Source organism: Aythya fuligula, chromosome 1 (genome assembly GCF_009819795.1).
Source record: "Aythya fuligula isolate bAytFul2 chromosome 1, bAytFul2.pri, whole genome shotgun sequence".
In the NCBI taxonomy this organism is placed as follows: Eukaryota; Metazoa; Chordata; class Aves; order Anseriformes; family Anatidae; genus Aythya; species Aythya fuligula.
This window is the reverse complement of record NC_045559.1, coordinates 123608990-123618433: the sequence shown is the minus strand read 5'-3', so window position 1 is coordinate 123618433 and position 9444 is coordinate 123608990.

The window sequence follows — 9444 nt, the reverse complement described above, 5'->3', positions numbered from 1 at the left end:
GAAAGGAAAACAAAAGGAATGAGTGTCCAGGGAGAATCAGGCACACCTCAGTAAGGGGCTATGAAGGTGAATATGAATACAGAGCTGGGATATCAGAAAAAAAATCTTGTTCACAGCCTGACAATTTGAGCCTGGATCCAAATGCAACTTAAGTCCCATCTGGATGTCAGTAGGATTTAATAGCTGTGTCCCTTTGAACAGAGAATGGGCATTGCTAAATCTTCTGCGTGTGTTTATTCTGAAAATATTTTAGAATAAATTGGGGTTGACTGAGAAACTTCTGGTCCAAAATCACAGACCGCTGGCCTAGGCCCTTGCCTTGGTTCTCTCTGGGGTCCCGCAGGCTCCTGGGAAGAGAAGCACATTGGGCACCCTTTGAAATATCAATATCTCCATAGCAGAGCTCAAATGCAATAAATAACCTGGTAAGTATCATCAATATGTATAACTAAAGGATGCTATTTCTAACTTTCTGAGTGGGTTTAAGGGTTCTCATATATATTATATCCCCTGAAACGTGTTTTCACCACCTGCCCTTCCATACCAACAAATGCATGTGGTCTTTGTGCAAGAATACCCCAGTGATAGCTTCACCATTACAGATCATTGGACACACCACAAAGTCCTCATTCATTCACAGTTTCCCAACAATATCCTCAGGTTCCTGCTGGGGCAAAGACCTTGGGCTTTGACCTTGTGGCACCAGCCAGGAATGAACCAGAAGCCAGCAGCCTTGAGCTGCACAGGTGAAAATTAGCACGGGGGTTAATACAGCGCTTTAGAATGCGTTTGGATGGAAGTGATGCTGAAAACCAAATCTGTTGTCTGTACATGGTAACATTGCCAGATACTCACTGCATAGTCAAGGGATTGTCTGGACAGCATCAGTCTAACATTGAAAACTGATTTGTGGCACAACTCTGATGTGCCATGCAAACAGGTTGCAATGAGACACAGAGACCTTGGTCAAAAATCAGGCAAGAAAGGGCTTACCCTTGAGAAGTCATTCGGGGTTTGTGACAACCACAGCAGTCTCCCTGAAGAGCCAGCTGCATGGCTCATGGAGGATGGAAAGGCGTGAGCTGACGATGCATCTCCAAAAGCAGTGTTTCTGTTCAGAGGTGGCACATCTCACCAGAAGGCTGCAAAATGCAGCAGGAGTGACATCCTCCTCTCATATCACTGTCACTGTGGCACATCAGTGCAGCCTCGTGTCACACAGCTCAGGGGGAGCTCCGGGGTGGCATTCAATTTAAGCTTCACGTCTATTGGCTTTCTTATAAGCCCCTTGGCGAGCATCATTTGCTTCAGATACCAGATCTACTAATGATTTTTTTTTTTTTCCCTCCCCCTTGCTCACACTTTAATTGCAGGGTAAATGTAATACCCTCAGGAACAGCTATTGCCACCTGTATTATTATTTACGCTGTGAAAACGAAGCTTATGGCAATATATTTATTAACACCGTGCCCTGGAATCACATGAGTTAACAGCTTAATCCTGTGATTGTAAACATGTTTCCTGATATGTTCAAGCACCATCCATGTCTTTAACTTCACATCAGGAAGCTGGGAGCACGAGTAGGTCATAGTTTTTACAGAAAATATATTCTTTACAAAAAAAAAAATCGCATAATGAAGACGTGATTTATGCAGCTAATAGCGCCTGTCTAATACAGCATAATGCCTTTTGCAAAGAAAGAGTTAAACAAAACATTTATGCGGTATAAACTTTGCTCCTTAGCATTAAAATGCACTTTATTCACACTGTAGATTTCTCTTCCAGCCATGGCTATTGTTTGTCACTAACAGCTAGCTTTTGTGAAGTTAATAAATGTGCATAATAAGGACATAAAGGTATGGAGAAGTAATACTGTAATCCTTTTGTTTGGATAATCAGTCTAATGTATGCAAATTAAACCTTATTAGTACTAGGGTTTTGTGTCTGCTTATCAAAATGTGCCATTTTCATGAAAATTGGAAGTCCATTATATAAAGTTATTATTAACAATCATTTAGGAATTATATACGGTATGCAAATTAAAGTTGATTACAACTAATTAAGGGCTTTCTTTGTTATTTGACCTTGTCTGCTTTTTATGTAAATATGTTTCTTTTGGTCTGGCATATTTTTAGACTCAGAAAAGTATATTAAGACAAGTTACATTATGTATTTTTAATATATTTTTGTGTGGCATAAAAAGCCCCTCGCTATTGTTTAAGCGCCTGGCTTCACGCGGGGATGCTCTGCACACAGAAACGTGTGCCGTGCGGCTGTGGGACAGCTCTGCAAGGTGGACCGCCGGAGGAATTGCAGTAGCAGGCAACAATCACACTTCCAAGGCCTTCCAATGGTTGAATGAAAAATGATCAAAAAGGAAAAAAAAAAAATCCGCTATTGAAATATAAACAGCCTTCATGCCAGAGTGGCCTTTGTTCCACCACTTATTGAACTGGATAAGCCTTAGTTTAGAGGCTCTAGACACAGCCAAGTAATAAATGATTGGTCCCTACTTGCCAGGCACATTGCAGAACTTAATCACCTGCTCTCCTCCCTGAGACCACTGATCTCAGGATAAAAGACTTTTAACACAGCCAGCACAGCCAGCTCAGGAACAACAGCCTCCAGGAAGATTCGTGTGCCTGTCAACAGCAGAGAAGGTTAGGCATTAAGTGAAATGAAAAAAATCTCCCGAAGAGAACTTGGGTGAGTTGAATAAAATTTCTATTAAAAACAACAACAGCATGTAATACAATTTTGATATGTTTTGTACATAGAGAAGAAACCTGCCAAGTAAGCCAGTCACCAGTGTGAAGATGGGAGATGGCGTATTTAACGGCATGTCAGAAAGAGACGTGTAATCAATACCTGAATACTTTCAGTCTCCCAGTCAGAGTAAAAGATGCAAGACGAGGAAAGAAAAGGTTGAGATGTAAGGGGTGTAAGACAGGAATATGTGAGAAATATATATGAAACTTGCCTTTGTGTATTCTTTGAGTCAAAAATTGGGGATTTGAGAAAAAATAAAACACATTTCTTGGAGTTTGGTGAGATTTACAGTTTTGCTGACCTCTTTGGCACAAAATGTGTGCGTGGTGGTGCACCAATCCTAGAAAAAAATCCTCTGTAGAGGCAAGATTATGTACTTAAGCATGAAACTGGGGATATGCTTGCAAACCCAGTTTTTATTCTTTCCTTTCTACATCCCTGACATCTTGCATTTCAGTCTGGAAATCACAGAGCCTCCTCAGCTGGGCCTTTGTGGCTCACAGAACCCTACCCCTCCTGCTCACAGGAGGGCATTCCACCTGCTGTGGGCAGCACTGGTGCCTGGCCTCCACAGCACCTGGGCGTGAGTGTTGAGGGGGCCGGTGTGTTCAGATCTGACCGGGAAGGGCTGGGGCTGGACTGGGAGAGGAGCGCATATCGTACCCTGAAAGGGGACAGTGATGGTCTAGCACAGGGGTCACTGCTCTCCCTCCTCATTCCAATTTTGAGCTGCTCATGGCACAGAAAATGCCAGCTTCTCACTGTCTGAAGGCCAATTCACTAAGCTCTTACTTTGTCCTCGCAAAAGCCTCCTGGCTCGGCATCCGAACCCCAGGAGGACGCAGGATCTTCCCATATAGCCCCTGTGGCCAGCTGAAACCCCATCAGCTTCAAAGGCTGGGTCTTGAATACCTGCTGCAAGCTGCTGGATGGGAAGTCACACACTGCCGATGACTGGCATGACTTATTCAGCAACTATTTGAGAACATATTTGAGCAATTGGAGAAGTTGGTGATTTGTTCCCTCACAATGGGACCACAAGGTGCAATTCAGCGAGTGACTTATTACAATGAATCGCCTAGGGCTGTGACAGGGACATTTTGCTCAATGCTCCGCTGCTGGCAGGAGCTGAAAAATGGGAAATCAGAGCAGGCAAAACACGTCTCTGCCACATGGGGCAATGTCCGACCCTGGTCGTCCTCCTTCCCAGATGGCACAATGATGCTAAAGGCAGGAACAGAGCCACAGCAGCAGGCTCATGGAGGGGTCACGTTGCCCTGCCAGCACTCCTGTTTAGTGGGTAACACCAAGGAAATGCCACAAAAAGAAAGCTTTTGTTTCAAAATTTCCTGTTGAAGAAAAAAAAATCCAAGAAAGACATAATTTTTTCTCTTCCACAAGATAAACAGTGAGAGCTTTCACATCAGCGTTGGGAACTCAAGACACTCAAACAGTGCAAAGCAAAGGTACGAAGGAGTCTTGAACGATTTCTTCTTACAGAATAAGGATGAAACCCTGTTGCCATCAAAGGTAATAATTCAGGATTTCCCTCAGGGAGGTGAAAGTCATTGTCGTGTTTTTAAAATAGTTGCAATTTTCTGTCTCTAAATAGCACAGACTACAAAATGTATTGCAAGGGGAATATAAAAATAGTCAAACTCTTCAAATCTTTTAATTCAATGAGAATGTAATATGCAATTAAAATTAATTATCTCATAATCGAACCGTAGACACTGATTATTGCATCATTTTCATAAGAGACATGCATCTTAACTTGCATAATTTCTGGTATCGCTGTGGAGTTAGCTCAGGAAAGAATCTGGGCCCGAATGTATTCATGCCTGAGCACTCAGGGAGAAGCAGTCATGGCTGGGTATGGCTTTTCCTCCGCCAAGTGCTTGCAGCACCTCTCTGCGAGGCAGAGCCTCTATCCTTGCTGGTGACAAGTAACTCATTCACTCCTATCCAGAACCACTCCCATTCACTGTCACCTTCCTCCCAGCTGTCAGGTTGCTCCCCCTGAGCCCCTTCAGCCTTGTTGTGGCCATCCCTGTTCCCCTTCACCCTCAGGAGCCCTGTGTCCCTCCTCAGCTTGGGGGAATGCACAGGAGGGACCTGTGTTTCATGCCCCTCCAGCCAGTCTGCAGAGCTAAAGCAATACATCTGGCTTTTAAGTGCTTACACTTTGGTGAGATTTGTCCTAACTTCTCAGAAAAGGTGCTGGCAGAGGTTTGCTTCATTTTGTGTTTCATCTCTGCATTCTTCTGAGTTAGGTAATATGGGCATCTTGATTATGAGAGGGGTCTTTGGGCCTCTCATGTCTTCTGGTGCCAGCCAGGCTTAAATGCCTGCCATTCTTCAGCAGACATCTTCAGGGGATGACAACTTCAGAAGAGCAGGGGGCTCTTGGGTCACCACCACCCTCCAGAGGTTGTCACCATGTGTCCCCTGGCTACCCCAGGCTGCCTATCCTGAACAGGTGAGAGTTGCACAATCACATTGACTTTCATTGGTTCATGTTAGTTCTGTCTTCTACATCTACACATCCATTGTTCTTCTGAAAACGGGTCTTAAGTGGTATTCCTGTTTTCAGCCTTTTTGTTAAATGCAATGGCAACTGGTAGCAATGTGTGTTTCTTTGGTGTCATCATTCAATAGTGCCAAATCTGGAGAAGGGCTTGGTTCTTTGGCCTGTTTGCAGTATGGACTTGTGGCAGAACCCTGAATGGCCTAGGGCTTAGGGGTGGATCTGTCTGTACAGATCTCCTTATGGATCAGTTTTATGTTTTTTGTTTGTTTGTTTGTTTTAATTTTTTTTTTTCTGATGTTGCATGTTGTTATCTCTGATTTTGATTACACTATTTTAATATCCCCAGACTCATTTCCTTGAAGGTGTCCAGGCAGCGTTCACCCTCCCAAGCATCCCTTTTCCCACCTCGTCCTTCAGAATATATCTGATGAAAATGGCTTTATGTCTTGGCATTTGCAAACATTTCTGTACATTTTTTCTGATGACATCCACTTGCTCAGCTCTCTTTGGCCTCTGCTGACTATTGGGAGGTGTGTGGTTAATCAAGGCAACTAAGTGATCTGCCTCATTTCCATGTTACTGGGTGGCACAAGCCTCCTTCAAATTGCTACAGAGTTGTGTACTTCCCTGTGTGTTGCTTATCCTGGGTGTTGGATTTACATTTGTGATTCATTGCTGCACTGGATGAACATCTGGTCAAGCCTTGCTATGTGAACTAGGAATTTTTCTTTCAATAATGACATATAAACTGAAAAAAAAAAAAAAAAAAGGCAGATAAAGAGAAGTAGATTTGCACATTATTCATCCTGATAAATATAACTATGAAATAGCTTTTTAACTTTGGACACAGTTGGAGCTTTATAATAGGCTGTCAGCGAAGTAACACCTGTGATTCTAATTCCTGGGTCTATTTTGCTGATTTTATCTATAAATTCAATTTCCAGTGCTATGGGGATAGCCCTGGATGTGTAGATGGGAGTGAAGGTTTAATTCCCTCTGGCTTTGTCCCTTCCACCACAGTCTCAGGTTTCTCCAGGCCATCTCAGTTCTTGAAAACATTCTGTTTTTTGCTTTCATATGGATGACAGTTTCAGATTTGTCCACGTTTTCGTAACTGTGCTTATGCTTGATAGCATGCTTGTGTCCCAGTTAGACACAGAATTCATTTTGTAGTTCAACTTTTTCAAAGAAAACGACTGTCAAATTATTCTTCAGAGGAAAGGAAGGAAAGGAGGATGAAGTGGGTGGAGTGTAAGTAACAATTACTGTAGGCTGATAATATTTAAAGATTCATACCAGGATGTATTTCACGGGCCATATGTGTACGTAACAAATTCGCCTGCTCTATAATCCTTCTTTTTATTGACAACACAACAATCATCTCTTTCCAGAATGGTGAACTGCAGAACATTTTTCTCCCGCAAACGCTGCATTTGAGTTCAAATAACTAAGGTGAAACATTATCATTGAAGAAAGCTGGCAAGCCTACTGAGCAGGCTGGAGATTTAGGCATAAATCCCTCACTGAAGGAAATTTCAGTGCCTGCTTTTTTTTGAGTCCTAGACTTTGATTTTCAAATTGAAAGAGGGTACAACCCCATGGCACTGCAACTCCAAAAGTCACTCCAAATCTGTTGAAACTGACTCGTATATTGGCATATGGGAATGGGAAATGTAATTTAGGAACCCCTTCTGCAGACCTCCACTCCAGATTCCAAGGAAGGCAACTCAAGCAAGTCATGCCTGCAGGACTGCATATCTGTCATTATATAATGTAATACTACCGAAATATGTTTTCAAAGTAGAATCATCCTAAGACTTCAAGCAAAGCTTCCTTCTATTTCTCCACATATGGGATCTATAGCCATAACTTGTTTTCACATTTCAACTGAACAATACTTTTTGCACAGGAAAGCAAGGAGGAAAATCCATCCACAGAGAAAGAACAATATATTTTCTCTTTCCTTCATTTGAAGAGATTTTTTAATCCAGGACTATAGCGACAGGCTAATAATAGAAAGCAGTTACAAAACTCACCACCTTTTTCCCAGAAGATTCTGGGAAAATTTACTGCCTAACTTTTGAAATTGTCTGCTGGATCTGATGGATCCCTGGCCCTGGTTACTTATCCAGCACAACTACCTTTTAAACAGTTCAAAGCAACAAAATAAAAGCTTTTGGCGATGCCAGAAAATCTGTAAGTGTGTGCTCCCTTCCCTAGTCCTATACCCTTTGGAAAACTCTCACCTAGCCCAGCATTAAAAAACGTGACTCAAGAGCAGCTCATGCCCCACCCCATGCTCTTCCTTTCCCCTCTGTGCTTGTGAAATAGCAGAGGTGCCGCGCTGGTGTCAGCACCCGTATCCCTGCGCATGAGCTTTCTGCTGGGAAGATGTGGGGCGGGGAGGAAGGCTGCAGGCACGGGGCTGAGGCCAGCACCAGCCTCCCCTCCTAGGGATGCACACCACACGGGAGATGCTGGAAATCCTCCGGTGCCTCTCAGCTGGTTGGGGATACGGGCACCCTGAGGCAGCCGTAATTTAAGCCTGAACTGCTCAGGACAGACAGCGAGAGCTGTGTGAGTGGCGTCCTGCTGAATTCCTTTCAGCCTCTCACACTGAACATATCTCTGCAAGAGAGAGAATCTGGATCACCAGTTTTGCATCTTTTAGAAGAAAAAAACAGATTTTTTTTTTTTTTTGGTCCTTGCTTTATCCCCACTTTGATGTTTCCTTTATTATGTAGCACAGGGTTTTGTATTTTCCCTTTTTCTTGTATTTCGAAGAACCTTAATAAATAAAAGATGTGAACACAAAATTGCTATTCAAATTTGATTGTCTCGAATTATGTCTATAACTAAACAAAAATCTAGTGATCTGTGATTTTGTGTGATGAAGGCAGCTCAATGCTATTCAATCCAGTAGGAGAGATATAAAGAAACAGAGTATTAAAAAAATACCAACGAGCAAAGAAAAGAAGAAGAAGAAGGGAAAGTGTGATAAAGAACAGCTTAATACTTTAATGGCCTGAAGAGATTTTTCAACAAAACCATTACTAATACCTGTTATTCTTCTAAGCTCAGTTCTTACCATCACAAAACCATTAGCTCTTTGGTAGTCACAATCTTCCATATATCTATATCATGTCTTTTCACTGCTTTTTATTTGTCTTTGTCTTCTTCTGCTTGACTGGTAACATGCAGCACCCTTGAGCTGTATACTTATTTCCAGACTGACTGCAACATTTATAAATACCTACTCGGCACTGAAGGAGGCAAATAAAAAAGCGATGAGCTTCACTAGCCGGAGTTCTGAATTGCTTCAGACAAGAGAGTCTGTCAATGAAGCGTTGTGAAATAAAAATATTGCTGGCAGTTTTTTGTAATGTTAAAGAGGAAACCTCTGGTTATACTTATGATAACAGAGATAAAATTATTATTAGAATTGCTTTTCCTCTTGCACTTTGATGAAGGACTACAAGAGTCGGAATGGATGTTTTCCTATAGCAGCAGAACTGTGCTCATTACCTCCTGAATATTTTGTCTTGTGGGGTGATTCTGATGAAGATTTAGCAATACCTCTTAGCCCTGGGAGGGGGATTGGGATATTCTGTGCTGTGCTTCCTGTTCTGGGGGCAGACAGGCCACTTGACTTGCTGCATGCGTGTGAAGAATTGCAGTGACACTCGTGCTGCCAGGTGCTGTGGTAGCCCTGCACATCCCATCCTTTGTCTGAAGCAGCAGCAACATGTTTTTTTCCTCTGTGATCTCAAGAAATAAACACTGTGTGAAGATGGTCTTCATGCATAAACACAGTTTAAACTTAAAAGCTTAACAAAATCCTCTCTCTTTTAAGTCTTGCTTTTTGTCAGTTATTCACAGTATTGAGTATGCTCTTTAAATAACAACAACAGCAACAGAAACCACCAAAAAAAAAAAATAAATCAAAGCTTTCTACAATTGTGTGGAAGTCTGAGCACTTATTCCTTTAGCTCTGCTGTTTTTTTGGGACCCATACATCAATTCATCCAGTGACATTTCCTGCAAATTAGTCTTCAGTAGAGACAGACAAGTGATGGAGAAAAGATCAAGAGGTGAGTTGTGTTCTAGATGCTTACTCCAGTAGCATTTCGAGGAGACCACCAAAG